Source organism: Pygocentrus nattereri, chromosome 17, assembly GCF_015220715.1.
Source record: "Pygocentrus nattereri isolate fPygNat1 chromosome 17, fPygNat1.pri, whole genome shotgun sequence".
Taxonomy (NCBI): Eukaryota; Metazoa; Chordata; class Actinopteri; order Characiformes; family Serrasalmidae; genus Pygocentrus; species Pygocentrus nattereri.
The window spans coordinates 33,542,804-33,558,980 of record NC_051227.1 but is presented as its reverse complement, the minus strand read 5'-3'; positions in this window follow the sequence as shown (position 1 = coordinate 33,558,980).

Genomic DNA, 16,177 nt, shown 5'->3' with positions numbered 1-16,177 from the left:
CCCTTCTGCATTCTTGGACAGGCATTCAATTCTTGCTCTCCCAGAACCAATCATCACCGAAATACAAAAAGACCCAAATGTACATTGGAGGAGTGAACTGTTGCTTTCAGCGTAGCCTGTTCTGTGCTCAAGCTGCACTGCTGCAAAACCACTACACCCATCATAGAGGGGAGAAAAACGCTTGGCGTGCACCACAGCTGAAAGAACTCTGCTGGAGAAAGCCCATAGATTAAGCTGTGCTCTCAACCCAAGCCACACACATCCCGGTGACCTAGATATACCAAGAGGAGTTTGGTCCCAGTTCCATGAGCACATGAAGAGGCCGGTGTGGAGAGCATAAGGAGCAGGCACAAGGCTTTACTCTTAAAAAAGGAGGTGCTAAAAGGTTCTTTGAAGCAACGCCATAGAAGAACCAATACTGAAAGCTCAATCATGCCTCAACCAACAGGAGTTGGCTCTTTAAAAAAAAATTTTTTTTTAAACAAGGACATATTGAGACCCTGTGGTGAGCTGCTAGTGAGCACTGAGGGGTGTAATGGGAGGGATGGGAACCTCTTGCTCTGAAAACAGTTTATGGTTTTGTAACTTCTACTTCATATTTCCAATGAAATATGTTCCATCAATGTTAGTGCATCATGCATAGGTCAACTGATGGACCTCCTCCAAAACAGGCAGGAATAGCATTTTATGGCTACTGTTAAAAAGGGGTTAATGTTTTAAGAACCTTTACATAGGGGTAATGGTTCTATACCAATTAAGGGTTTTCCTACAACCAAACATCCGCACCAGAACCGTCTAGGAACTTTTATTTACTCTAATTACAGCAGCCTGGTTACTGGCTCCAACCTGGAGCTGTTAAACAGCTTAAAACTCCATCAGATCAGCAGGAACTGGCACCAGTTACCTCATGTTTGCTTCCAGAAAGTTACCGTTACCGGCCCACCCAACCCCTGGCTCTTTGCTGTAGTTTGAACAAATGGGTGAAGACATGACTAATCAGTCGGTTGCTTCTGTCCAAAATGTGAACCAGACTGAATGTGGCCAACAGTGATGCAGTCAAAGCAGCAACATTGGATGAGTTAAAAGCTTAAATCACCTTTAAATATGAGTCACTGTGAGAATAATGGGACTGTCCGTGTGAAGCTGAATGCTTGCTGGAATGGCCTATGATTCATATACACAGTGGGAGGGAGGTAATACACACGCAGAGCTGTAGAGGGGCCCCCGTTGGTAGAGACCAATTACAAGCCTCTGCAGGAGGTTGGGACCTTGTTGTCAAGCGCATATTTTGAAGCTTGAGAACCACAGTGTCAGACCTTGCACCTATATAATTTGGCTCTCTCATGTTTGTTGGTGGATGAGAGGTGATGCAATAATGCAGCTGTGCAAGCACACATTAGTCGACACTGAACAAGGGCCAGAAATGATCTGAATACAGCAGCGAGCACTTTTACATGAGAACAATCATTTTTTTGTCATTATTCTGTAAATGTTATGTCTGCTTCCTAATTACATTCTCAAAGGCAACTGATGTTAAGTAACAGCAGATCCATTGCACCCATAATTATCGTCATTATAATCACAGTATTTTGCAATTTTGTCATGCCAACATACAGAGATTGTATACAGAGATTCAGACACAAGACTACTAACCGGGATAATGGAGGTGTTCTGGTAGATGTTTATTCTCTTGCAAGAACAGGCAATAGTATGAAGGGTTAAAACCAGTGGCAAACTGTGGCTATTAGAAGTAGGCCTTCAGTTCACCGAAATCCTTGGGCTTCTCTGAAGGCCTAGAAAACCCTGAGGGTTCCCCATTGATTAGTCCAAACATTTCCTTTGCCAAAGCCATTGCAAGGTACCCAAATGCATCACAATAATTTTAAGATCCTTCCAATTAAATAAAGTAATGTCAGGATTTGAGTCTGTCGTTAAGATCGATGTGAGAGCAAAGAAATTAGATAGGGTGATACTGTAGCAACAGTATACTGTAGGACACAGGGGAGGCCATGATTTCCACCACAAAAAGTGCTCTTTATTAAACACCAGGGCAGAAAGGCACTGAACCCATGTGAGAGGTCTCCACTAGCCACAGGATTCACTCTCATGGTAACCAACCCCAACATAAAACACCCAGACCCCTGACACAGAATAACACAGTAAGCACATTCATATAGCTTTAAACTAACAAACTGCAACATTAATAACAAGTCCCTTTTTAGGAGAGCGCATACGTTCCACAAGTCTCCATGGTGGCCGCTCGCATGGCCTTTTGGAGACATAACTAATGCATTTCAAAACCACATTCCATGCCATTAAAAACATCAAAAGAGTCCAACACCATTCTGGATATATTATTTGTGGGGACAATAAAATTCCTACAAAATTGCCCACTTGGTCTAATGTTGAAGGAAGTTAGATCAATCTATTAAAATTAACAGCAGGCATTAAATTATGGTCACATACATATTCTACTGTTCAAAAGTTGGGAATAGATATTTTCGATAATATAAAACCAGTATGGTGGCACATATAGCTCTGTACAAAGGTTTTAGGCACAGAAAATTATATTAAAGAAAGTTTTTTTATCTGGGCAGTAAGTGTTTATTTGCTCAGAATACATTAATATTTTTTCAAAAATGATATTAATACAACGAGTAGTCATTTTATGTCTGACATGAAATTATAATGTTATGTTTGTGGGTTTGTGTGCCCATTTCCAAGCTTCTCTTCAAGGCAGCGCATTCTTATTTATAGTTATCATCCAATACCTGGTTTAGTAAAGTCGTGATAGCTGGGGGCGTCAAGGAAAAGTTAAGGACCAAATCTTATCAAACTAGATCTTAGGAAATCAATTACTTTCCACTGCTTGTTACTTTCCACTCTATTAATATTTGTTTGCATATATTCTCATGTTCTATCATATTTTATAGGCAAAAACACAATTACTGCCCAGATACATGGTTGACTTAATGACTAAGATTTTTGAACAGTACTCTACTGTAAATGTATGCCAATCAATAAGTCCTGTGTAACTTCCAGAATGATCAATGATACAGAGCTGTAGAAGATTCCAAAATGACTGTAAAAAGTTATAATAAAATCACTATCTATAATGCCTAAAAATCAAATCCTGAAGATGATGACCAAAAATCCTATAGATAGATCATTACAATATATTATTGTCCTTAATAATTTCTTGCTGTTGCCAAAATACTTGAAATATTGAAAATGATAAAAGTACCTTTAAAAGTCTAAAAGTACCTTTTGTTTTCTTGTTTAGATCATGTTTAAATCTGCATTGTGTAAGTTGTTATTGTATATAAACATAAAAAAATAAGTATGAAAAGTAATTCCAAACTTTTGAACGATAGCTGTAGTTCAATACAATATAAGCTAAAAATTGCAACACATGCTAAAACATTAAGTGCATATGTGAGTGGAAATTTTCTTGTATGATTTTATCTTGCTTCTAAGTAAAATGTAAATACCCTAATACACAACTCGCACATTACTGTTCGATCTCGAAACCAGACAAAGTATAATTCAGTGTTTCCATGCCCTTTCACACCTCATTTGACCCTGACACCCTTGATCATTATCTGTTCAGTTGAACAGGACATGGAGGATGTGGCCCTTGACTTTCAAACCGCAGCTCTGAACATTTCTCTGAAAATAATAATCTCTACATTTTTAGATGGAAATCCATGTGTTTAATGTTATCGTCCTGTAATCTTCAGAAAAAAGGAAGAGCTGGTTTATTTTCGAGCAGTGTAAAGGACTGCTCAAAGTGAGAGATACGTGACGGGAAGGCGTACAGCAATGCATTGAACCCTGAGCTTTTGCGTTCAGTGACCAAATGACCAGCAGGAAACGACTGGAGCCTTTGAGAAAGTAAACAGAAAGTTTGCTTCCTGTCTCTGTGCATCCGTGGGTTGGATGCGATTGGATGTGAGAGTATTGCTGTCTGTGGTTTTGCCAGCGATCCCAGTGGAGCCCAAAGGCTCCATGAAATCCAGTGCCTAGCCCTCCACCTGTTGCTGTGGTAGCTGAGAATTAGGGTGGTGCTGTGCAGCTTGGGATGTGTTGCCACAGCTGGTGGCAGTAACTTTGTTTGAGTGCACTCAATTTCTTTCCTTGTAAACGGATGCTTGGAATATTTGAGTCGTTATGGAGAAGAAAAGGGCTGACAAATGCGCACCATTTAAGCACGGCAGTGGTCATGCAGTGTTACAGTGGTTCACTTTGAACACTAGTTGTTGAAAAGGAGCATCCTGATTTCCAGGAAAAGATGGAATGTATATTCAACAGAGAACAGAGTTTTGCTGATTACTTCTAATCAGCACCAAAACAATTTTAAGCGGCTGCTTTGTAAGGACAGTTGTGGACAAGTGTGGGATCACTGATTTCTATATGAAAATGGGGACATTTTTAAGGTCCATTTGCCTTCTGGTGCTCTAATCCATCCAAACCTCTCAGAGAGACTTCTCTTAGACTGTTCACCAAGTCATTAAGGGAAAAATTGACCTAAGCATGCTTCAACCACAAAAAAAACAGTTTTTCTGGTAACTGTCACTAGGCTGGACAATCTCTATAAAACATTGATAATAATACCTAAAGAGAAGTTGCACTGATCTTTGTTCAGAGCCAAGAGTGTCAAACTGGGTTCATTCAAGGCCAAAGCTCTGAGTTTAGCTTTTTGAAACAACAATGAGTTTGCTACAATACTAAACATAACTCAATTATACAGCAAAAAACAAACTATCCACAGGCAAACAAAATAAATACAGTGGGAGCCTACTACGCCTTCCAAGAAGGAATAATAATTTCTATGAAGTAATTAAATATATTTAGTTAATTTATATTTTATACAGTCATCATGCTTGCTGTATTTAAACCCTGCAAGCATTGTTGTTACACTCATTTCATTACTTAATTTGAGTTGGGAGCAAAAGTTTTAAATTCTTGAACCACCCAATGTAAAATTGCCCAATCAGGATATTTTTTCCTCTGTGTTATCTGAGTAGATACAACCAAGCTAGCTCTTCCATTGATTAGGACTTCAGGAGCTGAACTGAAGGCCTAATCTGTCAGATTAACCACTAACATAATTAAGAACTGGCAGTAGAATCAACCAATCCGGTTTTGAATTCCAATAGTTAGGACCAATACATCACTCTAGGTCTTCTTGAAGTCCTGTATATCACTGAGTGTGAGTACAAGAGGGAACCTGAACAATGCTTCAGTCAGACATACATCTAAAACAGCAGTAGCTCTATGCCAGGGCTCTACTGAAGGAGCTGCTACAAAGTAAATATTTATTAAGACATATGTCTGCTACAAGCTTCAAATAAAACACAGATAGTATAATAAGCTTCAAATGTCTATGTTCAATCTAGAATGGCCCAAAAATGTTAATGTTAGTTAACTTTAATTTAGTGTGAAAATCATACTAGAAACCCATATGGCCACTACCAGAAATTAGCATAATCATAGAGGTTAGTTCTGTCATTTATGGCCCAAACTGAAGGCCAAGCTCTGATAGTCACAGTTCACCACTAAAGAAATATGTAAATTTAGGTATTTTGAGAAAAAAAATTGCTCTACAATTTCTCATTACCTGGATTGGGATTTTTGTCCATGTTATGTAAAGTTTCTCAATCAACGGCCATTTGGTAGTTATTTCCAGCCATACAAGACATGGGAGAGACCTATAAACCTGATTCTGAGACCCAAATTAACATTTCAAAAACAGATTTGAAATTGCTGGTAAAATCTGACAAAATTGAAGGGCAGGAATTTCAGTAATACTGCTACTATGCTGAGTGTTATGGGCTATCCCATTCATATTTCAACCAGGCAACTGTCTGCTCCTCTTATTATAACATCTCAGCAACACTTGTGTGGTGCTTTGTAGATGATTAATAAACTCTTAACAGGTTCCTATAATGACACATGAACAACATATCATTGAAATAGCAGTAGTGAAGCATCTGAGCAACACTGAAGTAAATGTCTTGTAGATGTACTGTTGATGCATTACTTACATTAAGTAGATGCATTGGTAATACGTTACTTCCATTACGCAAACCCAACTTTACCCTAGTTTAGCCAAAACCTAAACTTAACCCTGGCCCTGATCCTAACTTTAACCGTAACCTCAAACCAAAACCTAATCCTAAAATATGTTTTTGACATATTACTGGGAGTCCATTCAGTGTTTATTACATCTAAAAAGGACAACTCAAAATAAAGTGTAACCAACATGTGAAAGTAGATTAGTCCTTGACTATGACGATTTGGGGAAAAAGGAAAGTTATTTACATAAAAACAAAAAAGGCTCCATAATGTTTTGTAATGATCATATTATGCACACAGATTGCAACACACCCCAGCATGTAGTTGGCAGCACAATGGCTTCTATTGTCTTTGCACCATAAAAGGAGACATTGCTTGTCAAAGAGATGGAAAATTGAATGATCTCAGTGTGATGAGCATGATGGTTTGATTAGTCCATTAATCAGAGTCAACAGATAATTTGATTCTAAAAATAATTGTTAGTTTCAGCAACACAACTCATTCATGCCAAAGGCAGTAGATATGCCCCCAGTGGAAATGTTTCCATGATGGAGTGAAAAGACAGGTCCTGTATAAGAAGTAAGTTATTGCATGACTCCATGTCTGGAATATGCTGTGGCAAGGATGCTCAGAGTATGATGTCAGATTCTCAGACTGGCAGTGGAAAAAGGGGAAAAGGACACAGGAAGAGAGGAGGAACGATGTTAAGAGCAGTGAAGATGGAGTTAAAAGAGCAGACGACTGTTTTAAGTTGTTTGTTTGGAGAAGTCTTTGTTTATTGGGTCAAGTTGGCATAATCCAGTAGGAATGTGAAGTTTTCTTAAACCCTAAGATCACTTTTCTCCAACACGCAGATCTTCTTTCTCTTCACTTGGCTCCAAATCATTACTGCGAAAAAGGGCAAACATCATAATGAATAACATGTTGCTTCTAAACTTTCTCTCTATCTCTCTCATGCACGCATTTGACAATTCGCACTCGGAGTATAGGAGAATTATAAAGTTAATTCTAGCCACTAATCAAACACAGTAGGCCCGGCTCAGTGTGGTCCACGGGCATGTTAAAAATTCAGACATTCTCAGAGGCTTCATCACCCCACTTCCTGGCAGGCATAATGAGTAAGTGAGAAAGTACACAGGCCTATTGCTTCTTTTCTCGCTAAAAATAATCCCTGGTATGTCATGCAAGTCTATTTCTGAGAGTAAATATTTAGTGTGGTGCACAACATTATTTCAAGTTCCATTAATCATTAAGGGCTTGATTAACAGTACGTTCATTCCACTAGATTTCAAGGAATGGTCCAGCAAAGGATTAAATTTACAGTTTCGCACTTAACACAGATGTAGTCAATCAGGCAAGGCGTGTTTAGTGCCCAGATTTTGCTTCTTTAGTTTGACGTTGAAGCTATGAGGCTAATGTTGCTAACAAACAATAGAAGTCAATAGTCACCCAAATCTTTTCCATAAATACATCCTCAAAAAGTCTTCTTAACTGCATCCAGGTCTCCAATGAGGTTTTGTAGACAATTTTAGCATGAAGCATAACTTACTTTGAACTATGAAATTGAACAAGACTTGCATAGATAAATAACCGTTAATCTTAAATTGTATATATATTTGTTTATCAATAGAATCAGTGGAAACTTGTGAACTTATTCAAGTGTTTGTAGGCCTGTTTGACATGTGGGCAACTGAAGCAAAGTGAGAATTCACCACATTACTTGTTATCTAAAACAGCTGCCCTTAAACTTCATCTACAAATTGAAGTTTTGTTAATTTTTATGGCTGACAGTAAGTCATGATGTGACTAAGCCACATCAAGATTTGGGTGTCTGTTAACTTCTACTGTTTGTAAGCAATGCTCACCTCACAGGTCTAGTGTTAAACTACAGAAGCAGAATTTGTACACCAAACACGCCTCTGCTGATCAACCACATCTGGGGGAAGTGGAATTGCTGAACTGTTCTTACACTGAAGTGAACTGAATTATGTCAATACAGTACATGTCATGGGTCACTATGATGTTAAACTGTATAAAGCATCAGACCTATTCAGCAGAAATTTGTATTTACTTGCTGGATCCTGACCAATGGCAAATCTCACTGATATGCCCCAATAGGGATGCAATCACCAAACATGGTAATAAGTGCAGGAACGATTAAACTCCAACCAAAAGCATTCCTGCTGGGACATGTGCTGTGTTCTCTATGTCACACTCGCTTGTGCAAGACTTCCAAACAAAATAATAGTACAAATGACTGTCTAGATGATTAGTGCGTCTTTAGGGCGTAGGGTCTGTAGGGATGTAATTGATTCACACCACAGCTGTTCACCATAAACCATCAGTCTGCTACTCACACAATCAACAGTACTGTGCAAAAGTCTGAGACCAGATTTACAATCAAATTAGCCATTAATTACAAGTTATTCATTTCTCAGTAGATACCTCTGAGAAGATCTAAGATAATCCTCTTGCGTAACAGAGAGGGACAGTCAAAGCTGGAGTTTCCAAACCTGAAGTTAAAAAAATGATTAAAAGATAAAGATAAAATGAGACTCCTAACAATCATACAAAAACGTCACCATCAGATAAACAGTACTGAAAGCTTTCGACCTTTGAGAAAATCAAGCTCCACTCTTGCTTCAGATCTAAAAAAAATCCACAGGTGTTTTGTCCATCCTTCCACTCTGGGAAGACTGCTCAATGCTATGGGTCTGAAAGGATGTATACTTGTTAAAAAACAAAGAAGCAAAGAAACAAAGAAGCTGCTTGTGTACTCAGAACAATGGACTGGTCACCCTAGAATCCAGACCTCAAAATCATTGAATCAGTTTGGGTTTAACTGGATTGTGAAAAGGTGAAAAAGCAACCAACTCTGCAAGTATTACAGTACTACACATGTTTCATTTGTAAGTCTAGAAAAGTTAAATTACTGAACCGTCCAGCTGAGAATTGACCAATCAGGTTTACTCTGCGGTATCTAAGTAGATATACCTAAGCGAATTCTCCTATTACTTAGGACATCAGGAGCTAAAGAGAAGGAAACAGAGGAATCAACCGATCTTGTTTTGATTTCCAGAAGGCCAATTTTGTGATGTCACTCTTGGCCTTCTGGAAGTCACAGACTTCATTGACAGTGAATGCGAATAGCAGCCTAATAAATGGGTTGCCAGAAAACAGCAGTAGCGGTTCTACACCAAGCCTCTCTGCTGAGTCACTGCGAAACTGCTACAAGCTAAAATATATGCTAATATGTCTGTCACAAGCTTCAAGTAAAACATGCAATGTCTTTTAGAAGCTTCAAGCATATGTGCTTAATCCAGAACAGCCAAAAATGTTCATACCAGTCCCTCATGTTTTGACCAAGACTTTTACTTCCTTTGATATTTTTACTGTCCTTGCCCTTAACTGTCTTATTTTGCTTTTCTTCATGATCTCCTGTGAACATAACCATGTTTTTCTTGCTTTGTCCTATTTGCCATCATTAACAATACTGTACATCTCTGTTGCACTGTATTTTCTTTTCCATCCACCCTCTTGTTTGTTTTCCTTTATGATATTCTTCTATTTCATAGTTGGCATTTTGAACGGCCAGATTTTTGATGCTCTGTAAAACGACATTGAGCTTTGAAAAAGCACTATAAAAATAGAATGTATTGTTATTATTTAATTATTTTTATTCATGGCTTGAATTGAAGGCCTAACTCTAATATTCACAGTGACGGTTTGTCACTGGAAAAATGCAGAACTTGTACTGACAGTTTTAACAAAGGGCAGTTTCTGACTTTTTCACTGTACTATACCAAAAACAACCTGTTGAAGAAGTACAGCCTGAAAGCACAGAAAAGCGAAGAGGCCCTCAGTCAAAGGTGACCATGGGGAACGCTTGAGGGAGAAATGCACAGCAGAGCTTATAATCAGTGCTGGGAAATTACAGAGCGCCCTTCAGCTCAGCATGAAAGAGTGGCGCGAACCGCCCGTCACCATATCCCAACTACAGATCAGGGCTAATGGCCCTTATCTGAGCTCAGTTTGCTGTTATGTAACAAATCAATTCACAGTCCACTTAAGAATGAGAAATGGAAAAACATGACTCCATTCTTTCGCTCAGTTGACGTCGAAGTTCTTTTTTGTCCATTTCCAAATGCTATTTACATTTTTGAATCGGCACCAAACATTCTTTCCTTCTGATTCTATCTTGCAAAAATACAATGGGTGTTATTTGTTTCAAGGGTGACAAAGACGCAGGAGGAGGGAAGCAGAGAGAGAGAGAGAGAGAGAGAGAGAGAGAGAGAGAGAGAGAAAGGGAGTGATGACCTTAAACAGCTTCCTTTCTATCTGACATCACAGAGCAGCCTCTCCCTTCAATGAAGAGGCATTTGAGAATGGGCACCATCCCATAATGCTTAGTGTACCATAAATGCAATTAATAACTCATAAAGTCTGCCACACACATGCTTGGCTGTCCTAAAGGTTACCACCCACATTTCACCTGGCTGAAGTCCTGGGCTCCAAATTTTACAATAGGCACATTAAAACATCCCAGGCCTGAGCACATCACAGCTGTTCTGCAAGTGTTCAGAACACAGTCCATTTTACACCAACATCCAAATGTCATCCAAGACAGCAACAGGGACTTCACCAACTCTTTGTTTGCATATGTGCGTGCACATTGGTTCTCATACCAAAATTCTCCAGTTAAAGTGATAAAGTAATAACAGATTTTCCCCCTTACTGCAAATGTAGTCGACCAGCCAAGCAAGTTTGGTGAGCAAAGATTTCTTCTTTAGTTTTCCACTGGAGCTACAAGACTAATGTAGTTAACTTAATGGAAGCTAATTCAACTGCATGTTTAAATCACCATACAGCTGCCTCCAACCATAAGTTGTTAAATGTGAATTCTACCTTTTTTTCATTTCTGCATACATCATTAAGATGTAATTGGTTATTCAGAGTAGTCTCATGTGACTCAGTTCTATAGAAACTTACTGAGTCAGAATTGCTCACAGTGGCAGTGATAGGAACCAGATGTCTGAAAAGTTAAATGCTTCAAGTTCCCAAACAGAAAGTTATTACAAAAAAAGTTGCTTTATGCTTGAGATCATTTTGGTGGACAGGTGCATGCAGGGTGTTATGAGGCAAAATAGTACCCAAAGAAAACTTTTGGTTTTTTTTCTCCGATTTATCGTTCTTTTACACTTATTAACATTCCATATAAAAAACTCAGAACACTCATGTAGCTTTTGGATAGTAAATAAAATTTGTGTAGACATTGAGGCTCCAGGTTAACATCATTAATAAAGATATCATTTACATTTACAGCATTTAGCAGACGCTCTTACCCTAGAAAGACAAAGCTCTTACAAGAAGTGCTTTCTAGAGAAAGTATCTTTGCTAGTTACCAATAGGTTAGAGAAAAAGACAGTCCTGAGCTCAGATACTGCTATAAACAAAAGTCAGTGTAGATACCGAGAGACAAAAGAACAGAGTTGAACACAGAACTCTGTGCTGTACAATACAATACAATACAGTAAACTACAATACACAGTGCATTCAACAATAAAGTAAACTACAAAACACAGTGCAATACAATAAAATATAATATATAAGTGCAGCATTATATAGATATTAAGATATATTAAGAGTCTGAACAATGAACTATGTTACATCAAACCACTCCAAATGAGTTCGATTAATGCCTAAATTATGGATTCAGGCATTAATATGTAAAAAAATAGTCTAATTCACCTTTAGGTAAACTTGCTTGACATTGTATGTGACATACTGTTACAGTGAGTGGAAAGACATATTCAGACTTTTTGTTTTGGCTATTTAATACAGGTCCAGCACATTATACCCACTTCAAATTTACACACATAATATCTTTTGACTTTGTACCTTGTACAAAAAGTATTTCTGAACAGTAACATGAAAATGAAAGAAGTTTTAAAAATGAAATGAATAGGGAAAAATGTATACAGACATCTAAAAAATAAGTTCTATGCAGCAAAAACAAAAGTAAAAATCTTATTGTGCAAATTGCACCTGGTGTTACTATAATATATGTTGCCATAGGTAGGGAAGATTTCATGCAAACAGGTGGGGCTTGTTGGCACATGTGTCATCTTGCCCAGGTGTTGGCCTATTGTTACAAACATATATTAATATATATGAACACTCCACACTAAATAACTAACAACTAGTACGCAGTGTTTATTCTGGATTTATATTACAATTGTTACAAGTCTAGAAGTTGGAAAATGGTCTTGTAAACATTAATTATGACTGTTTTTGGTACATAAAACCAAACTAAACTCTCAAGTGGACCTCAGTGTAAAAAATGGCTGAAAAATTAAGCTTGTGGGCCCTTCAAACATAAGCCCGATTTGAACCACTGGCTTAGGCAAGCCAAGCCAGAACTACAAATTAGGCAAATGGCCAGATAGATCAGAAAACAACAGTCTGATTGTTCTCCCCCTGATTCAGATTTTCCTTATAAGATTTAAGCTGTATAAATCACTTCCCTTGCTAACCTTTAAAACATTATTGCTTCTGAATCTATTTCAATTAGGCCCAAAAGAAAAGCCTTTGTCTCTGAGATATGGAGAAGGTAGTCAGTTGATGTAATGATGGTGGAGAGTCTTAGGCAGTTGGATGGGGGGTGACGAAGCTGGGAATGGAGATTAACCGCCTTAGCAATCTTCTTTTATCTGAGCTATTTTTCCATTTTAGAGCATTTTTTTTTGGGCTGGAGATTGCTTGTTTATTATGGACACTCTGACCCTGTCATCGTCCTCTCTCCTTTCTTGCCTTTTTCAGCACAAATCGTCCTTCAGAAATGCCACCAGACTTCCCATTTATAGGCACAGAGACTGACGATGTAAGAACGGAACGAAGAAGAAAAAGAAGGGGCTACGAGTCAGGAAAGAGGGAAGAAGGAGGTCGGTTGGTGTCGTGGGAACTGAGAGCGGAGTCTGGATTGCAAAGCTTTGCCCTCCAGAGGATTCACAACTGCTTTCAATTTTAGACAGAGGTCACTCGAATTACAGTCCCCCTTCCGCCATCACCCCCCTCAGCACCACTTGGGCCACGCCCACCCCACGCTCCACACAGACAGAGCCATGACATCATCCTCAGCCTGAGAGGAACGTGCCTCCATCTGCCCCTCACCCCCTGCACATTCTCTCCTCTTTCCCCTCTTTTACATCCCCCTCATTTCTTATCACCTTTCACCTAATCTTTTCACCTTATCACTTTTCTCCTCTGCGTGTGAGACTCTCCATTTTCAGCTCTCCTTTAAAGGGTCTATATACTTTGTTATATCTCATATTTTATTTCCTTCAGGTCCACTTATAATGTTGATGTGAGTTTATTTACCAAACATAGTTCCATTTCATTTAATCATTCTCCTTTATTCCTTAGAATTAATCAGGCTGTTTTAGTGTCTGTGCTTTTAAGACTGATATATGCAAATGACCTCTACTGCTATGTTTTGTTTAAGCTGAAACACTCCTTATAACTTCAGTGTAAATGGACAGGGTCTAAACTACTGTAGGCTTAATAGATGTTTATATATAAAATGCATTCGTGCTTGTGATATCACAAAAACAGTTCATTCAAAACAGGCTGTTTTACATATACGAACTGTATCTGCTTAGCATTGAGTCGTACACTTTGAAACATGAAGGGGCATTTGGTCAAAAATAAACAATTAGTATGTTAGTTCTTGGGTTATGTAACATTCTTAGTGCTGTGCAGCTCTTTTCATGCATTACATAAATACATCACCTAACCATAGGGAATCCCTACAGCACTCTACAAATCTTGACTGCTAGCCACTGTTGTAGAGGCTAAGAAATACATCTGTTAGCTAGCATTAATTATACAACACTAACATCATTTAGTTGTCAAGCGTCATTCTGTGTAAACAGAGTAACTCTGTGGAAAAATAAGCGAGCCACCGAAATACAATTCAAGCAACCTGCTCCCAAAAAGTGAGCCCAAAGTGCTTATAGTCTTTCTAAATTTACTTGCACTTTCATCTCAACAGAAAGGTGTGTCCTAGTCTTTAAACAGGAATTCTCTCTTTAGAAATTACTGCAGCACAGCCATAAGAGGTGTGTAGGCCTGTTTACAACAGGCGTAACAATAGATAATTTTTTTTTTTTGGCTGGAGTGTCACTTTAACAATGTTTACATGCTACATCAAATTATTATATTACAAGAATCAAGGAAGCTTTGTTTTCAGTATGGGCCTTTAAACCCCAAGGGACCTTTCAGTGACTCCAGACTTCTGTTCTTCACTCTCATAACTATATACTTCACATATTTTGTAGTAGTTAGTGAATAATTCATACCACATACTGGGAAATGAGCCACAAGATTAACCTATAACTTAATTCTGCAGAGTTTGAGGGGTTAATGTTCATGAGTCTGCTCCGGATCTGTGGTCTGCACGCTGTCTGTTGTGTTAAAGAGGTGCTGAAGGGGCTGAGAGGTTTGCAGGGCTGCAGGGGGAGAGGGCTAAGAGGGCTGACAGGAGACCTCTGTGGCGAACGACACCTCAGAGGAAGACAAACATGCACTGCTCAACACAACGCAGATATTATCTATGAAAGGAAGACTGATATCTACTGAGGAGCAACATATCATTGCTGTCCAAAGGAAAAAAATGCCTCTCCAAAATAGGAACAGGAGAAGGAAAAACGCACCCTTAACTTTTAATGTAAGTTAATGTAAAGAGGTTTTATTCTACATAAATCATTTTAGGCATTTCTATTGGTGCATTCATTATGAGATTTTCATATAATGTTAATTATTCTGTGTTCAAATAACAAAAACGGGGATACATTTGCTGGAGCTGGAACACCACAGCACTATACTAGTCAATATTGTATTGTAACTATATTACTGCACTGATTAATTATAGTATGTCTAGTCTATGTTTTGGTCACATGTGCTGTCCAGATAAATAAATAACAAAGTTCTTATTGACTTGACTTGACGGTTAAATGAATAGTTTTTCAGCCTAATCTTCTACACAATCATGCACGAAAGTTATTCTCAGCATTGCAGTGACACTGATGTGGTGGTGGTGGTGTGTTAGTGTGTGTTGTGCTGGTCTGAGTGGATCCGACACAGCAGTGCTGCTGGAGGTTTTAAACACCTCAGTGTCACTGCTGGACTGAGAATAGTCCACCAAACAAAAATATCCAGCCAACAGCGTCCTGTGATCACTGATGAAGGATTAGAGGATGACCAACACAAACTGTGCAGCAATAGATGTGCTTTCATGTCTGACTTTACCTCCACAAGGTGGACCAACACAGGGAGTGAACACAGTGTTAACAACTCCAGCAGCACTGCTGTGTCTGATCCACTCAGACCAGCACAACACACACTAGCACACCACCAAAACATCAGTGTCGCTGCAATGCTGAGAATGATCGACCACCCAAATAGTACCTCTATGTGGCTGTTTTGAACCATGTTGAACAGGATAACACATTTGTGATAAAGTATGCAGAGAAACAGATGGACTACAGTCTGTAATTGTAGAACTACAAAGTGTTCCCATATTGTAAGTGGAGCTGATAAAATAGACAATGAGTGTAGAAACCAGATGTTTCTCTATAAAGTACTCAGTGAGTGTATATTTGCTGTAATAATAAGAAAACCTAGAGCATGAAATGTGCAATAACTTTTTTATGTTTTTTGGGTTTTTTTGCCTCCAATCTATTAAATTTAGCAAATTAACAGTAATTGTGTATGACAATGTGAAGAAGTGTGTTCTCTGTAAAGGGTGTGTTAACTTATTTTCATTAAAAGAATTAACAAAGAATGTAATTTGACCAGGGGAGCCCAATAACATTATGTATATTGTACAACAATTACCATGGTTATTAATGTTGGCACCCTGTGTGCTCATTGAAATACACATAAACACAGGCAATGAGCAGTTGCGTCTTTGTGTTTGAATTGAAGGACTGACTGAACGTTTGGATGTAGGACATTTACATTTATGGCATTTGGCTGACGCTCTTATCTAGAGCGACTTACAATTTGACCATTTTACATAGGGAGGCCAAGGTGGTGTTAG